Raw genomic sequence first — 18608 nt, 5'->3', positions numbered from 1 at the left:
TGAGGCGCCAATTTATTCCTCCCAGGACTCCTCCTTGTCCCTCCCCACCCCGCGAGCCCCCAGGGCAAAGCCAGGTCTGGCAGAGACACCAGCCCTGGCAACAAGCCCAGCCCCGGCACAGAGTCACCCCCCGCCTCTGGCACTGGCCCAGCCACCTTCCCTGGCATCAGTCCAGCTTCCTGCATGGGGCAGCTGCATGGGGAAGTGCCCAGGCATCTGCAGGTGGCGAGGGGGCGGGCAGTGCACCCCTGACAGCTGGACACGCTGCGATGATGACCCACTGCTCCAAGGAAAAGCCATCCTCCAACAGCCCCCCAAAGCCACATCCCCCCATCTCCCAGTGCCCCTCGCCTCCCAGCACTGCCATCCCCCAGTGCCACTCAGCTCCCAGGCCCGTTTTTCCCTCCAGGACTCCCCCAGAGATGGCGCCAGCCTCAAGCTAGGGGTCTCTCCCCTTGAGTAAACGGGGGGCTGGGACAGATCCCTCTTCTTGGGGCACCCTGGACTGCAGGATTGGGGAACACTGGGAGGTAGGAGGGAAACTCACAGCATGGACAATGAGGACAGCCAGATGACTGGGATCTTCAGTCACTGAAGGCAATGGGGAGCACTGCTGCATGTTGGGCACCGGGAGATGTGGGCTGGGCTTTGGGGAAGTGCTGCAGTTGTCGCAGTTCCCTGCTCCAGCCCACCCCATTTCCCTTGCGCTGCGCATTATAATCTGGTCCAGTTCCCAGCCACGTCCTCCCCAGAGCAGAAAACAGAGGGGAATATCCCTTGTCCTGGCCCTCACCATGCCCCTCCCTGTGTCCACCGTGCCCTCCAGACAACAGGGGTCCTACTCTGCAGAGCTTCCCCTGGATGGTGGGTCCCAGTGACACTGTCCCCAAGAAGGCTCTGGCTCATTCTGGGAGTTCCTGGCTACTTGGCCACTGGGAGCACTTGGCCACAACCCACCAAAGGCCCTTGTCCCCACGGAGCGTCCCTCCAATGCCCTCATCCTTGGCCCAGGCCAGTGCTGCCCCTGAGCAGGATGTGGCCATTCAGAGGGACACAATGAAATGGTTGCTTGTCCGCAGGCAGCCACCCGGAAGTAATTGTGGGGAAAGAGCTCTGCTGTCAGGAGGAGGGATGTTTGTTCCCGCAGCATCTCTGATAAGCCCTGTTTGCCCAGGGCCCGTGGCACAATGGGCCTGTTGAGTAAGACTGATGCTTCACAAGAGTGCCCAAGTTGGGGGAGTCTGGTGTGGGCTCAAGCAGCCTGGATGGCTGGGCTCCCTCCAGCCCTGGCAGCGAGGAGATCCAAAGAGGAGGGAGAGTAGGGAGGAGCAGTCCTGGGGTACCCCGCACGCCTGGGGTTCCCTGGCTCCCCTGGGGACAGGCTGAAGCCCGGAGGCAGGGACAGTCCTGAGGGAGCAGCCTGACACCTGGAGTGTCGCCGTCCTTCAGGAAAGCCTGGTGGCAGGGGAGTCCTGAAGGAGTGGGCCTTAGAGCAGCCGGGGTGATGGAGCTGTCTCCCCAGGGGCACTGCATCCCTGTCCCGCCCTTCCCCTGCCTGCCCGGCAGCTTTGCCTAGGGCTTTCCAGGGTGTTTTCCTTCACAGCCCCCCTGGCTCAAACATCACCACCCTGGGGGCCCTTGACAGCATCCTCTGACCAGAGAGGGACAGGGCCAGTGTGGGACTCAGACAACCGTAGAATGGTCAGAGTTGTGAGGGACCTTAAAGATCATGTAGTTGCAACCCCTCTGCCATGGGCAAGGACACCTCCCGCTAGACCAGGTTGATCAAAGCCCCATCCAACCTGCCCTTGAACACTTCCATGGAAGGGGCATCCTCGGCTTCTCTGGGCAACCTGTCCCAGTGTCTCGCCACCCTCACAGTAGAGAATTTCTTCCTAATATCTAATCTATATCTCCCCTCTTTCAGTTTAAAACCATTACCCTTTGTCCTATCGCTACACTCCCAGGCAAAGGGTCCCTCCCCAGCTTTCCCATAGTCCCCCTGTAAGTACTGGAAAGCTGCTATAAGGCCTCCCCGAAGCCTTCTCTTCTCCAGGGTCAACAGCCCCAACTCTCTCAGCCTGTCCTCACAGCAGAGGGGCTTGGAGCCTCCAACCATCTTCCTGGCCCTCCTCTGGACTCACTCCAGGAGGTCCATGTCCCTCTTATGTGGGGTCTCTCCAGAGCAGATTAAAGGGGCAGAATCACCTCCCCCAGCTTGCTGGCCACGCTTCTTTTGATGCAGCCAGGATGCGGTTGGCTGCCATTAGTGCTCTCTTCAAGGATGGCAGCGCCCCAAACAGCAGAGGGTACCTCTGTTAGCAGGGACACGCTCCTAATGAAGATGGGCATAGTTTGGATCAACAAGCTCAGGCCCCCCTGTTTTGCCTCCTGTAGGTGCACACATCTTTCAGAAGAGATAGAGAAAAGGACCGATATTTATTGATTTCTGCCTAACGAGAAGACCAGCACTTTTACGAGCGGTGTGAGGTAGCGCCGGGAGGAGGTAGAGCCAGGAAGGTCTCAGTCAAGAGATGCGATATGTGTTTACTTGTTTCTTTCGGTAGCTGATAGTCAGAAGTAACCCCATGGAATGACCAGCAAACCCTCTAGCTGCACTGAGCAAGAGCAGCATGGAATGCATTGGACTCCACACCTGTCCTGAGTTCATGGGACATCAATCTTCTGAGAGCAGATCCATGGATACTTTGTAGGGCTGGCACATTCCTCTGTAAACGCATCCTCACTTTGTTAAGTGCCACAGTAATTGAAGCTACCACGCTGTGCTTCCCACTCACCGTTCACTCCAAAACCATCCAGCACTCCATGTCACATGTCTGAAAGTAAAAGAGAGCTCCATTTTAGTCCTCTGTCTCTGAGGCTAATTTATTGTGATGAGACACAAGCTGGGAATCCAAGGATGGCGACAAAGATCTGGTGTAGGTTTTGGAGTCACTGGGAGGTTTTCCTGAGTTTTAGTGGACGCAAGGTGTCACTGCTTTTGTTCCCTTGATGATACAGACTGCTGTCACGGCTTCAAAGAAATAAAAATACAGTGAGAAGTGGTTCACGAGAACTGGAAATGGCTCAGCTTCTTCAGTGACATTCTATGTCGTGTTCAAGGATTTTGGGTATGATTATATCTTTACGGGCCACTAGTTATAAACAAGAGAAGTGTTGTGGGTCATCTGTGAAAAGATTAAGGCAACTGACTTGAATACTTGCTTTGGAAATTGCCCAAAGAGCAGGCAGTCACCTGGAAGATTTTCACGTTGACTGCTTCTGCTCTGTGTGTTATTTATTAGATAGCAAAGTTACCCAGTGTTGAATTCTTGATCATCTTTAAACATGCTGTGAGGCTGTTTGTATTCTGAAGTTATTCTGAAAAGACTTGGTGAATTGTGCGCACTGTCGTAATGGAGGAATATTGACTTAGGAGAGGTCAAGGCTGCCTTGGAGATAAGCGCAAATGAGGGACAAATGCATTTGATAGCCACTCAACATTCAAGGTGCTATCCAGGAAGATCCCGTCTGCTGCTTGAATGACATCTGAAAGGACTCATCTCTGTGGGGACAGACAGACAGTGTGGGCCCTTTTTTCCCCACAGTTACATTTTGCTTCCCATCTCCCAGCACCCTCCAGTCTCCAGTGAGCCTCAGTACCCACGGAAGGTGAGGGGAAGGACAGGACTCAGCAGGGGGTCTCTGTCCTGCTGCCCCACTTTTGGCTGGGATATAGAGTTTACAAGAGGTTTGAGCCGACCACGTTAGAGGGAACTTAGAACTGTTCTATCTGTTTAACAGTTGCTGGTCATGCTATTGACTTACCTGTTCCGGACATTAGTTTCTCTGCTCTGTGCCGTGCTCCCTTTTTTGTTGTAGAAAGGTGGCGAGAGCGAGAGCAGCGCTCAGGCAGTGAGGAATGCAGCGGTGGCAAGGGTAAGTTAAGTTCTGCGGCTGGGCGCTGGATAGAGGCGAAGGAGGGTGTTCCCGGAGCCAGGGAAAGCCAAGGAAGAGCTTTCCATGGTGGCATGACTGGCTGGGTAGCTGAGGGGAGAGCAGTGGATGTTGTCTACCCTGACTTTAACAAGGCTTTTGACACTGTCTCCCATAACATCCTCATAGCAAGCTTAGGAAGTGTGGCTCAGATGAGTGGACAGTGAGGTGGAGTGAGAACTGCCTGAATGGCAGAGCTCAGGGGGTTGTGATCAATGGCACAGAGTCCAGGTGGAGGCCTGTAACTAGCGGTGTTCCCCAGGGGTGTGTACTGGGTCCAGTCTTGTTCAACGTATTCATCGACGAGCTGACTGAACGACAGAGTGTGCCCTCAGCAGCTTTGGTGACAACACGAAGCTGGGAGGAGTGGCTGACACACCAGAAGGCTGTGACGGCATTCAGCGAGACCTGGACAGGCTGCAGAGTTGGGTGGGGATGGAGGAACCTCATGAAGTTCAACATTGCGAAGTGTAGGGTCCTGCAAGTAGGGAGGCATAACGCCATGCACCAGTAGAAGTTAGGGGCTGACATGCTGGAAAGCATGTCTGCAGAGAGGGACCTGTGAGTCCTGGTGGACAAGAAGTTGCCCATGAGGCAGCAATGTGCCCTTGTGGCCAATAGTGTGCTGGGGCGCAAGAAAAAAAGTGTGGCCAGCAGGTCGAGGGAGATCATCGTGCCCCTCTACTCTGCCCTAGTGAGGTCACATGCTGCGTACTGTGTCCAGTTCTGGGTTCCCCAGTTGAAGAAAGACAAGGAACTACTGGAGAGGGTCCAGCGGAGGGCTACAAAGATGATGAAGAACCTGGAGCACCTCTCCGATGAGGAAAGGCTGAGAGACCCGGGTCTGTTTAGCCTGCAGAAGACTGAGAGGGGATCTCATCAATGCCTATAAATATCTAGAGGGTGAGTGTGAAGAGGATGGGCCCAGACTGTTTTCAGTGGTGCCCAGTGACAGGACAAGGGGCAACGGGCACAAGCTGGAGCACAGGGAATTCCATCTCAACCTGAGGAACTTTTTACTTTGAGGGTGCCAGAGGCCTGGAACAGTGATGAAACACTGATGGAAGGCCTGTCTGCCTCAAGGAGCAACCTTGAGAGGTGTCTCAGCTCAAGAAGAGATCACCGCCATGCAACCGTTCTGCCTGGCAGGCAGAGCTCAAAGAAGGCTCATTTAGCCTCTCATATTTATGGGATGCAGTGGTTGGCTTGTAGTCAAAGTACATGTGATGGAAAAAACATGCATGAGACCCCTTGTACCCCCAACTTTCTTTGTTCCTTGATAAATGAGTCTTGGAAAAGCCACCTGTTGGTCATGTGGTAATGTCATGATTGGTGTTCCAAGCTCCTATGCATCAATGCTCACTGTGTCACTGTGCTCCTTTGTGGCTTTTCAGAGAACAGATTGGAACTAGAGAAGTTCTTGGCCCAGGTACGGCTTAGGCCTTTACCTCCTTTGGAGCCTGTACCAAACTACGGCTAGTTTGCTTAAGGCGTTGAGGGCACCCATCACAGATGTGAGGATGATCTGGAATGGGGAAAAGAAGGAGGAAGAAAAGAAAAGGTTAATGCCACGAGGTGTGCATGAAGGAAGAAGGAGCTCCTGGTGAAACTCAAACGCAACAAGGAAGCAGAGGGTGAAAGCAAAGACGGGTAATCTAGGAGGAGTACAGAGATGTTGTCTGAGAATCCAGGGATGAGGTTAGGAAAGATGAATCTGATAGAATTCTGACCAGGGATGTCAAAGACACCACAAAGGGCTTCTATAAGCACAAAAGTGAGGTACATCTTTAAGTACAAAGACTGAGAAAAGGGAGTCTACCGAAAATGTGAACCCACTGCTGAATCAAAGAATCATAGAATAGCTTGGGTTGGAAGGGAACCTAAAGCTCATCTAGTTCCAACCCCCTCCCATGGGCAGGTACACCTCCCGCCAGACCAGGTTGCTCCAAGCCCCGTCCAGACTGGCCTTGAACACCTCCAGGGATGTGGCAGCCACAGCTTCTCTGGGCAACCTGGGACAGGGGCTCACCACCCCCATACTGAAGAATTTCTTTCTAATGTCTAATCTAAATCTACCATCTTCTAGGGTGAAAGCCATTACCCCTTGTCTTATCACTACATGCCCTTGTAAAAAGTCCCTCCCCAGCTTTCTCGTAGGCCCCTTTAAGCACTGGAAAGCTGCTATAAGGTCTCCCCAGAGCCTTCTCATCTCCAGGCTGAAGAACCCCAGCTCTCTCAGCCTGTCTTCATAGGAGAGGGGCTCCAGCCCTCTGATCATCTTCGTGACCTCCTCTGTCTCTGCTCCAACAGGTCCATGTCCTTCCTGTGCTTGTGGTCTCTAAAGCTGGACACAGTACTCCATGTGGGGTCTCATCAGAGTGGAGTAGAGGGGCAGAATCACCTCCCTCCACCTGCTGGCCACACGTCTTTTGATGCAGCCTAGGATGCGGGTGGCTTTCTGGGCTGCCAGCGCACATTGCTAGCTTTTGTTGAGCTTCCCATCCACCAACACCCCCAAGTCCTTCTCTTCAGGGCTGTTCTCAATCCATTCTTTGCCCAGCCTGGATTTGTCCTTGGGATTGCCTCAACCAACATGCAGGACCTTGCACTTGGCCTTGTTGAACTCCATGAGGTATGCACACACCTACCTCTCAAGCCTGCCCAGGTCCCTCTGGATGATATCACTTCCCTCCAACACATCAACCGCACCACACAGCTTGGCGTCACGGGCAAACTTGCTAAGGGTACATTCAATCCCAACATCCATGTGGCCAACAAAGATCTTAAGTAGTACCAGTGCCAGTAGTGAGCCCTGAGGAGCAACACTCATCAGTGGTTGCTGCTTGGACATGGACCTGTTGACTGCAACTCTTTGAGTGGGACCGTCCAGCCAATTCCTTATCCACCGAGTGGTCCATTGGTCAGATCTGCGTCTCTCCAATTTTGAGAGCAGGATGTCACGCGGGACAGTGTCAAATGCATTTAGCCTCTCATATTTATGGGATGCAGTGGTTGGCTTGTAGTCAAAGTACATGTGATGGATACGGTGGGTCACCACTGCAGAGTGTCCAGCTTTCAGGAGTGCATTGCCCGCCGCCTTGCCACCTGCAGATCCAAATCCAGTCCTTTGTATATATGGAGGGCTCCAGTCCCCTGCTCCTTCCTCACGTCTCTGGTGTGTCAGGCACTCCTCCCAGCTTCGTGTTGTCACAAAACATGGAGAGTGGCCAAGCAATAGGCCAAGCAATAACACCTGCCAGCTCTCTCAGCACTCACAGGTGCATCTTGTCAGGGCCCGTGGACTTATGGATGTCCAGTTTGGCCAAGTGGTCTCTAACCTGATCTCCCTCTACTGGGGAAAACTCTTCCTCTCTCCAGACCCTCCCCCTTGCCTCCAGGGTCTGGGATTCATGAGGGACAGCTTTAGCAGTAAAGCCTGAAGCAAAGAAAGCATTCAGTAGCTCTGCCTTCTCTGTGTCTTCCACCACTAGGGCGCCCATCTCATTCATTAGTGCACCTACATTTTCCCTAGTCTTCCTTTTTCTATGATATACTAAAAGAACCTCTTCTTGTTATCTTTAACTGTGCTGGCCAAGATGAGTTCTGCTTGAGCTTTGGCCCTTCTAATTTTCACCCTGCATAGCTTCACTACATCCTGGTATTTTTCACAAGTAGCCAACCCCCTTTTCCAAAGATCATAAACTTTCCTTTTTTTCCTGAGGTCCAGCCAAAGCTCTCTATTTAACTAGGCTGGTCTACTTCCCTGTCTGCTCGTTTTGGGGGACTTCGGGATGGCCTTCTCCTGAGCTTTTAAGGGTTTCTCCTTGAAGTAAGACCAGCCTTCCTGAGCACCTTTGCCCTTCAGGACTGTCCCCCAAGGGACACTCTCAACCATGCTCCTAAGCAGGCCAAAGTTCGCCCTTCGGAAATCTAAGGTGGCAGTTCTGCTGGCTCCCCACCTTGCTTCACCAAGGATCACCTCCTCCAAGCTCACCTCCTTCATTCAAGGATCACCTCCTCCAAGCTCAGCAGCGATACATCCCAACAAAGAGGAAGTCAGGCAAAAACACCAGGAGGCCTGCATGGATGATCAAAGAACTCTTGGACAATCTCAAACAGAAAAAGGAAGCCTAAAGAGGGTGTGGGAGCAAGGACAGATAGTCTGCAAGGAATACAGAGAGGCTGTCCAAGCAGCAGGGGTCAGGTTAGGAAAGCTAAAGCCCGATAGAGGTAAATGTGGCCAGGGACAACAAGCATACCAAGAAAAGCATTTATGGGTATGTCAGTGACAAAAAGAAAGCCTAGGGAACATGTGGTCCCACTCAGGAAATGAACGGGAGCCTGGTCACCAAGGATACAGAGAAGGCTGAGGTACTGACTGACTTTTTTGCCTCAGCCTTCACCGGTAAGGGTTCTAACCACACTGCCCAAGTTGCAGAAGGCAAAGGCAGGGACCGGGAGAATGAGGAACCACCCACTGTAGGAGAAGATCAGGTCCAAGACCAGCTGAGGAACCTGAAGCTGCACAAATCCATGGGACCTGAGGAGATTCTTCTGTGGGTCCTGAGGGAGCTGGCGGATGAAGTTGCAAAACCGCTATCCACTATATTTGAGAAGTCGTGGCAGGCCAGTGGAGTTCCTGATGACTGGAAAAGGGGAAATATAACGCCATTTTTAAAAAGGGAAAAAAAGGAAGACCCGGGGAAGTACAGACCGCTCAGTCTCACCTCTGTGCCCAGAAAGATCATGCAGCAGATCCTCCTGCAAACTATGCCAAGGCACATGGGAAATGAGGAGGTCATTGGTGATAGCCAACATGGCTTCATTATGAGCAAATCATGCCTGGCAAATTTGGTGGCCTTCTACAGTGCTGTTACAGCATTGGTGGATAAGGGAAGAGCAACTGACATCATCTACCTGGACTTGTGCAAGGCATTTGACACTGTCCCGCGTGACATCCTGCTCTCAAAATTGGAGAGACGCAGATCTGACCAATGGACCACTCGGTGGATAAGGAATTGGCTGGACGGTCCCACTCAAAGAGTTGCAGTCAACAGGTCCATGTCCAAGCAGCAACCACTGATGAGTGTTGCTCCTCAGGGCTCACTACTGGCACTGGTACTACTTAAGATCTTTGTTGGCCACATGGATGTTGGGATTGAATGTACCCTTAGCAAGTTTGCCCGTGACGCCAAGCTGTGTGGTGCGGTTGATGTGTTGGAGGGAAGTGATATCATCCAGAGGGACCTGGGCAGGCTTGAGAGGTAGGTGTGTGCATACCTCATGGAGTTCAACAAGGCCAAGTGCAAGGTCCTGCATGTTGGTTGAGGCAATCCCAAGGACAAATCCAGGCTGGGCAAAGAATGGATTGAGAACAGCCCTGAAGAGAAGGACTTGGGGGTGTTGGTGGATGGGAAGCTCAACAAAAGCTAGCAATGTGCGCTGGCAGCCCAGAAAGCCACCCGCATCCTAGGCTGCATCAAAAGACGTGTGGCCAGCAGGTGGAGGGAGGTGATTCTGCCCCTCTACTCCACTCTGATGAGACCCCACATGGAGTACTGTGTCCAGCTTTAGAGACCACAAGCACAGGAAGGACATGGACCTGTTGGAGCAGAGACAGAGGAGGTCACGAAGATGATCAGAGGGCTGGAGCCCCTCTCCTATGAAGACAGGCTGAGAGAGCTGGGGTTCTTCAGCCTGGAGATGAGAAGGCTCTGGGGAGACCTTATAGCAGCTTTCCAGTGCTTAAAGGGGCCTACGAGAAAGCTGGGGAGGGACTTTTTACAAGGGCATGTAGTGATAAGACAAGGGGTAATGGCTTTCACCCTAGAAGATGGTAGATTTAGATTAGACATTAGAAAGAAATTCTTCAGTATGGGGGTGGTGAGCCCCTGTCCCAGGTTGCCCAGAGAAGCTGTGGCTGCCACATCCCTGGAGGTGTTCAAGGCCAGTCTGGACGGGGCTTGGAGCAACCTGGTCTGGCGGGAGGTGTACCTGCCCATGGGAGGGGGTTGGAACTAGATGAGCTTTAGGTTCCCTTCCAACCCAAGCTATTCTATGATTCTTTGATTCAGCAGTGGGTTCACATTTTCGGTAGACTCCCTTTTCTCAGTCTTTGTACTTAAAGATGTACCTCACTTTTGTGCTTATAGAAGCCCTTTGTGGTGTCTTTGACATCCCTGGTCAGAATTCTATCAGATTCATCTTTCCTAACCTCATCCCTGGATTCTCAGACAACATCTCTGTACTCCTCCTAGATTACCCGTCTTTGCTTTCACCCTCTGCTTCCTTGTTGCGTTTGAGTTTCACCAGGAGCTCCTTCTTCCTTCATGCACACCTCGTGGCATTAACCTTTTCTTTTCTTCCTCCTTCTTTTCCCCATTCCAGATCATCCTCACATCTGTGATGGGTGCCCTCAACGCCTTAAGCAAACTAGCCGTAGTTTGGTACAGGCTCCAAAGGAGGTAAAGGCCTAAGCCGTACCTGGGCCAAGAACTTCTCTAGTTCCAATCTGTTCTCTGAAAAGCCACAAAGGAGCACAGTGACACAGTGAGCATTGATGCATAGGAGCTTGGAACACCAATCATGACATTACCACATGACCAACAGGTGGCTTTTCCAAGACTCATTTATCAAGGAACAAAGAAAGTTGGGGGTACAAGGGGTCTCATGCATGTTTTTTCCATCACATGTACTTTGACTACAAGCCAACCACTGCATCCCATAAATATGAGAGGCTAAATGAGCCTTCTTTGAGCTCTGCCTGCCAGGCAGAACGGTTGCATGGCGGTGATCTCTTCTTGAGCTGAGACACCTCTCAAGGTTGCTCCTTGAGGCAGACAGGCCTTCCATCAGTGTTTCATCACTGTTCCAGGCCTCTGGCACCCTCAAAGTAAAAAGTTCCTCAGGTTGAGATGGAATTCCCTGTGCTCCAGCTTGTGCCCGTTGCCCCTTGTCCTGTCACTGGGCACCACTGAAAACAGTCTGGGCCCATCCTCTTCACACTCACCCTCTAGATATTTATAGGCATTGATGAGATCCCCTCTCAGTCTTCTGCAGGCTAAACAGACCCGGGTCTCTCAGCCTTTCCTCATCGGAGAGGTGCTCCAGGTTCTTCATCATCTTTGTAGCCCTCCGCTGGACCCTCTCCAGTAGTTCCTTGTCTTTCTTCAACTGGGGAACCCAGAACTGGACACAGTACGCAGCATGTGACCTCACTAGGGCAGAGTAGAGGGGCACGATGATCTCCCTCGACCTGCTGGCCACACTTTTTTTCTTGCGCCCCAGCACACTATTGGCCACAAGGGCACATTGCTGCCTCATGGGCAACTTCTTGTCCACCAGGACTCACAGGTCCCTCTCTGCAGACATGCTTTCCAGCATGTCAGCCCCTAACTTCTACTGGTGCATGGCGTTATGCCTCCCTACTTGCAGGACCCTACACTTCGCAATGTTGAACTTCATGAGGTTCCTCCATCCCCACCCAACTCTGCAGCCTGTCCAGGTCTCGCTGAATGCCGTCACAGCCTTCTGGTGTGTCAGCCACTCCTCCCAGCTTCGTGTTGTCACCAAAGCTGCTGAGGGCACACTCTGTCGTTCAGTCAGCTCGTCGATGAATACGTTGAACAAGACTGGACCCAGTACACACCCCTGGGGAACACCGCTAGTTACAGGCCTCCACCTGGACTCTGTGCCATTGATCACAACCCCCTGAGCTCTGCCATTCAGGCAGTTCTCACTCCACCTCACTGTCCACTCATCTGAGCCACACTTCCTAAGCTTGCTATGAGGATGTTATGGGAGACAGTGTCAAAAGCCTTGTTAAAGTCAGGGTAGACAACATCCACTGCTCTCCCCTCAGCTACCCAGCCAGTCATGCCACCATGGAAAGCTCTTCCTTGGCTTTCCCTGGCTCCGGGAACACCCTCCTTCGCCTCTATCCAGCGCCCAGCCGCAGAACTTAACTTACCCTTGCCACCGCTGCATTCCTCACTGCCTGAGCGCTGCTCTCGCTCTCGCCACCTTTCTACAACAAAAAAGGGAGCACGGCACAGAGCAGAGAAACTAATGTCCGGAACAGGTAAGTCAATAGCATGACCAGCAACTGTTAAACAGATAGAACAGTTCTAAGTTCCCTCTAACGTGGTCGGCTCAAACCTCTTGTAAACTCTATATCCCAGCCAAAAGTGGGGCAGCAGGACAGAGACCCCCTGCTGAGTCCTGTCCTTCCCCTCACCTTCCGTGGGTACTGAGGCTCACTGGAGACTGGAGGGTGCTGGGAGATGGGAAGCAAAATGTAACTGTGGGGAAAAAAGGGCCCACACTGTCTGTCTGTCCCCACAGAGATGAGTCCTTTCAGATGTCATTCAAGCAGCAGACGGGATCTTCCTGGATAGCACCTTGAATGTTGAGTGGCTATCAAATGCATTTGTCCCTCATTTGCGCTTATCTCCAAGGCAGCCTTGACCTCTCCTAAGTCAATATTCCTCCATTACGACAGTGCGCACAATTCACCAAGTCTTTTCAGAATAACTTCAGAATACAAACAGCCTCACAGCATGTTTAAAGATGATCAAGAATTCAACACTGGGTAACTTTGCTATCTAATAAATAACACACAGAGCAGAAGCAGTCAACGTGAAAATCTTCCAGGTGACTGCCTGCTCTTTGGGCAATTTCCAAAGCAAGTATTCAAGTCAGTTGCCTTAATCTTTTCACAGATGACCCACAACACTTCTCTTGTTTATAACTAGTGGCCCGTAAAGATATAATCATACCCAAAATCCTTGAACACGACATAGAATGTCACTGAAGAAGCTGAGCCATTTCCAGTTCTCGTGAACCACTTCTCACTGTATTTTTATTTCTTTGAAGCCGTGACAGCAGTCTGTATCATCAAGGGAACAAAAGCAGTGACACCTTGCGTCCACTAAAACTCAGGAAAACCTCCCAGTGACTCCAAAACCTACACCAGATCTTTGTCGCCATCCTTGGATTCCCAGCTTGTGTCTCATCACAATAAATTAGCCTCAGAGACAGAGGACTAAAATGGAGCTCTCTTTTACTTTCAGACATGTGACATGGAGTGCTGGATGGTTTTGGAGTGAACGGTGAGTGGGAAGCACAGCGTGGTAGCTTCAATTACTGTGGCACTTAACAAAGTGAGGATGCGTTTACAGAGGAATGTGCCAGCCCTACAAAGTATCCATGGATCTGCTCTCAGAAGATTGATGTCCCATGAACTCAGGACAGGTGTGGAGTCCAATGCATTCCATGCTGCTCTTGCTCAGTGCAGCTAGAGGGTTTGCTGGTCATTCCATGGGGTTACTTCTGACTATCAGCTACCGAAAGAAACAAGTAAACACATATCGCATCTCTTGACTGAGACCTTCCTGGCTCTACCTCCTCCCGGCGCTACCTCACACCGCTCGTAAAAGTGCTGGTCTTCTCGTTAGGCAGAAATCAATAAATATCGGTCCTTTTCTCTATCTCTTCTGAAAGATGTGTGCACCTACAGGAGGCAAAACAGGGGGGCCTGAGCTTGTTGATCCAAACTATGCCCATCTTCATTAGGAGCGTGTCCCTGCTAACAGAGGTACCCTCTGCTGTTTGGGGCGCTGCCATCCTTGAAGAGAGCACTAATGGCAGCCAACCGCATCCTGGCTGCATCAAAAGAAGCGTGGCCAGCAAGCTGGGGGAGGTGATTCTGCCCCTTTAATCTGCTCTGGAGAGACCCCACATAAGAGGGACATGGACCTCCTGGAGTGAGTCCAGAGGAGGGCCAGGAAGATGGTTGGAGGCTCCAAGCCCCTCTGCTGTGAGGACAGGCTGAGAGAGTTGGGGCTGTTGACCCTGGAGAAGAGAAGGCTTCGGGGAGGCCTTATAGCAGCTTTCCAGTACTTACAGGGGGACTATGGGAAAGCTGGGGAGGGACCCTTTGCCTGGGAGTGTAGCGATAGGACAAAGGGTAATGGTTTTAAACTGAAAGAGGGGAGATATAGATTAGATATTAGGAAGAAATTCTCTACTGTGAGGGTGGCGAGACACTGGGACAGGTTGCCCAGAGAAGCCGAGGATGCCCCTTCCATGGAAGTGTTCAAGGGCAGGTTGGATGGGGCTTTGATCAACCTGGTCTAGCGGGAGGTGTCCTTGCCCATGGCAGAGGGGTTGCAACTACATGATCTTTAAGGTCCCTCACAACTCTGACCATTCTACGGTTGTCTGAGTCCCACACTGGCCCTGTCCCTCTCTGGTCAGAGGATGCTGTCAAGGGCCCCCAGGGTGGTGATGTTTGAGCCAGGGGGGCTGTGAAGGAAAACACCCTGGAAAGCCCTAGGCAAAGCTGCCGGGCAGGCAGGGGAAGGGCGGGACAGGGATGCAGTGCCCCTGGGGAGACAGCTCCATCACCCCGGCTGCTCTAAGGCCCACTCCTTCAGGACTCCCCTGCCACCAGGCTTTCCTGAAGGACGGCGACACTCCAGGTGTCAGGCTGCTCCCTCAGGACTGTCCCTGCCTCCGGGCTTCAGCCTGTCCCCAGGGGAGCCAGGGAACCCCAGGCGTGCGGGGTACCCCAGGACTGCTCCTCCCTACTCTCCCTCCTCTTTGGATCTCCTCGCTGCCAGGGCTGGAGGGAGCCCAGCCATCCAGGCTGCTTGAGCCCACACCAGACTCCCCCAACTTGGGCACTCTTGTGAAGCATCAGTCTTACTCAACAGGCCCATTGTGCCACGGGCCCTGGGCAAACAGGGCTTATCAGAGATGCTGCGGGAACAAACATCCCTCCTCCTGACAGCAGAGCTCTTTCCCCACAATTACTTCCGGGTGGCTGCCTGCGGACAAGCAACCATTTCATTGTGTCCCTCTGAATGGCCACATCCTGCTCAGGGGCAGCACTGGCCTGGGCCAAGGATGAGGGCATTGGAGGGACGCTCCGTGGGGACAAGGGCCTTTGGTGGGTTGTGGCCAAGTGCTCCCAGTGGCCAAGTAGCCAGGAACTCCCAGAATGAGCCAGAGCCTTCTTGGGGACAGTGTCACTGGGACCCACCATCCAGGGGAAGCTCTGCAGAGTAGGACCCCTGTTGTCTGGAGGGCACGGTGGACACAGGGAGGGGCATGGTGAGGGCCAGGACAAGGGATATTCCCCTCTGTTTTCTGCTCTGGGGAGGACGTGGCTGGGAACTGGACCAGATTATAATGCGCAGCGCAAGGGAAATGGGGTGGGCTGGAGCAGGGAACTGCGACAACTGCAGCACTTCCCCAAAGCCCAGCCCACATCTCCCGGTGCCCAACATGCAGCAGTGCTCCCCATTGCCTTCAGTGACTGAAGATCCCAGTCATCTGGCTGTCCTCATTGTCCATGCTGTGAGTTTCCCTCCTACCTCCCAGTGTTCCCCAATCCTGCAGTCCAGGGTGCCCCAAGAAGAGGGATCTGTCCCAGCCCCCCGTTTACTCAAGGGGAGAGACCCCTAGCTTGAGGCTGGCGCCATCTCTGGGGGAGTCCTGGAGGGAAAAACGGGCCTGGGAGCTGAGTGGCACTGGGGGATGGCAGTGCTGGGAGGCGAGGGGCACTGGGAGATGGGGGGATGTGGCTTTGGGGGGCTGTTGGAGGATGGCTTTTCCTTGGAGCAGTGGGTCATCATCGCAGCGTGTCCAGCTGTCAGGGGTGCACTGCCCGCCCCCTCGCCACCTGCAGATGCCTGGGCACTTCCCCATGCAGCTGCCCCATGCAGGAAGCTGGACTGATGCCAGGGAAGGTGGCTGGGCCAGTGCCAGAGGCGGGGGGTGACTCTGTGCCGGGGCTGGGCTTGTTGCCAGGGCTGGTGTCTCTGCCAGACCTGGCTTTGCCCTGGGGGCTCGCGGGGTGGGGAGGGACAAGGAGGAGTCCTGGGAGGAATAAATTGGCGCCTCACCTTCTCACGCTTCACCCAGCACTTACCACACTGCAGAGGAAGATGAAGGTCGCAGTCCTCAGCGTGGCCCTGCTCTTCACCATCCTGCTGTGCACCCCGGAGGATGCTCAGGTGAGTCCCCAGCGCCATGGGGAGGGCCTCAAGGCTGAGGATGGGGCTTAGCAACAGGGCACCCGCTCTCCTGCAGATTGAAATCGTAGTGGTGAGCACAAAATCCCTTGAATTGGCCTCTCCCTTTCCCACGCAAGGAGCTCCTCCAGGCTCCCAGGCACCTCCAGCCCTGGGCAATGCAGCTTTCTCCCTCCCACAACTCTGTCTCTTCCCTCCACTTCCCCCACCATTAAGCTTCTGCTGCCCAGAGCCCGAGTTCCTCAGTGAGCGGTCAGACCTGTCGCCTCCCTGGGAGGGTCCACCACAAACTCCTCTGAGGGCGCCCACCCATTTCTTGTCTTGGTGCCCCCACAGCTCTCCCTTTCTGGCCTCCCCAGCCCATCCTTTTGGTCCCCTCAGACTTCACCTCCCCGGGATCTCCTCCGTGTCCTTTCTAGCGTCCCCAAATGACCTTCCATTGATTGTTCCCAACGCCTGCCTTTCACTCTTTCCCTTCAGTCCTTTGCCTTTCACCATCTTCACTGCAGTACTGTCCCCAGATCACCTTCCCTGAACCCCCACTCCCAAACACTCTCCCAGTCCCCTTGGTTTGGTCCTCTGCAGTCCTCTTCCTTCTGCACCCACCAACTACCTCGCTTGAAGTCCCTCTATCCCCTCCACTTGAATTCCTTTACCTCAACTTGCATCCCGCACAGTGCTGTCCATTCAACACCCCCTGCCCACTCCCTTGGGGTCCCCTCATTCACCCCAGTGCCCTGTCTTTGGGTTCTCCCCACCCCCATCCTCTCTGGAGGCCCTGAATTCCCCACGCTACCCTCGTCTCCATCCCCACCCCTGCTCCCTGCATGAACAGGTATCCCAGGTGAAACTTTGAGGCATGGAGCGGCGAGGGGCAGGAAGGATTTTCCCCCTCACACCAGGGGGAAGCCACGGGCCTGGGGGGACTGGGGACACCTGTGTCGCACCCACAGCCCCAGCAAGCCCAATCCAGACCACCCCTTTGCCCTCCTTTCCTAGGCACTCCTAGAAGCAAGTGGACTTAGTGACGTGGATGTAAGTACTTGGGTGGAGTTGGAGGGCCTCCAGACTGGGGAACAGGAGGGCACTTTGGTCCTCCCGTCCCTTGCTGGGACCGGGGACGCCCCAGCCACCAGTGAGGTCTCATGTTCTCTTTACAGGAGGCACTAGTCAGAGGTCTGCTATCAAAGAGGGCTGCGGTGGGTACCACAAGTTCTGCTGTCCCCAGTCCCTCCCCTCCATGGCCACCACACTCCAGCGCATCCCAGAGTGCCCCAGTACACCCCAATGCACCCCACTGCAACCCCAGAGAACACCCCCGCACCCCACTCTTTTCCCAGGCAGGGTCCCCTTCCCAGGGCCCCCATGCCATTCCCATCCAGCCCGTTACAACCCAGTACACCCCACGATGCCCCACTACACAGCCATGCACCCAGCTGGGCCCCTTCCCCAGGACCCCCGCTGCTTCCTGTGCACCACCACACAAGCTCGTGTACCCCATTTCTCCCCAGAGGCACCTTCCCCAAGGACCCCCTTGCTTTCCCCTCTACTGCTTCCCAGTACAGCCCACTGCAGCCACACCTTTCTCTAACCCTTGATTTCTCCCCAGCCCCCTCTGCCTGACGTAGATGCGGACCTTTTGCGCAAGAGAAGTGTGGCCGCATCCCTTCATGCCTAGGTGAGCGGCATCAGGGAGTCTCCAGCCCCAAAAAGGATGCTGGGCCCTGAGGGATCCCTGAGCCCACTGGGATGGCCAGACTTTGGGTGTGGGAGAGCGAAAGAGAGGGCACTGTGCATGATCCATGGCCCAGGGGCAGCTGGACACAGCTCCCCCCATGCCTTTCCCTGCACCCAGTGGGGCTCTACGGACCCAGAGGGTCACCATGCAGGCCAGGCAGAGCCTCTGGTGCCCTACAGACCCCAAGGGACCACAGTGAGGGCTGGGCAGGCATCCGGGAGATTTAGGGGCTTCTCAGGCTTATGGCACACTGGGCAAGGCCCTCTGGGTGCCATATGGATCTTGGGAGAGCCAAATCCAGTCCTTCCTATATATGGATGGCTCCAGTTCCCTGCTCCTTCCCCATGCCTCTGCAAAGAGTCACCGTTGCAGACAAGGCCACTCTCATGTCTTGGCCGACACTGGGGGGCTTATTGTGGGCTCTGTGTTTCAGACCTGGAACTGATGGTGACACCCATGTCCTGTACCCCTCCAGCAGCACGAGGAGATGATCATCGCTGCATGACCCCACCTGATCCCCTGGGAGCCCTGGCCCATTTCCCTCTAATCATCAATAAACCTCATCAGCAAAGCTACGCTCTGTGTGTGTGTCTCTGTCCGTGTCCCCTCTGGTCTGCCAGCGCCCAGGCACCTGGGTCCTCTCTGGCTGTAGCTCAGGGATGAGCAGAGGGAGGGAGGGAGCGCGGACACCTGGGGTGTCTCTGTAAAGGCGATCCCCTTCCCACCCACCATGTGCTCCCAGATAAGGGGTGCCATTTGGATAAGGAGGTGAAGTCTCTGTGCTCAAAGAGAAATTAAGGCTGGCTTTGCTCTCTCTTGGGCCAGCCAGGGGGTTG

General features: G+C 54.0%; 1 long non-coding RNA gene across 1 annotated transcript; it reads left to right on the top strand.

The window, feature by feature from the left end:
- The first annotated feature begins 15904 nt into the window (after positions 1-15904).
- Positions 15905-18331, top strand: LOC134509748 (uncharacterized). The gene is made up of 5 exons (XR_010069401.1): positions 15905-16016; positions 17034-17069; positions 17195-17233; positions 17644-17712; positions 18206-18331. It is a non-coding gene; the product is annotated as an uncharacterized LOC134509748 (long non-coding RNA).
- Positions 18332-18608: the final 277 nt, after the last annotated feature.

Source organism: Chroicocephalus ridibundus, unplaced genomic scaffold (genome assembly GCF_963924245.1).
Source record: "Chroicocephalus ridibundus unplaced genomic scaffold, bChrRid1.1 SCAFFOLD_26, whole genome shotgun sequence".
In the NCBI taxonomy this organism is placed as follows: Eukaryota; Metazoa; Chordata; class Aves; order Charadriiformes; family Laridae; genus Chroicocephalus; species Chroicocephalus ridibundus.
Note: the sequence above shows the minus strand (reverse complement) of the source record. Positions and strands in the feature narration are given on the sequence as shown.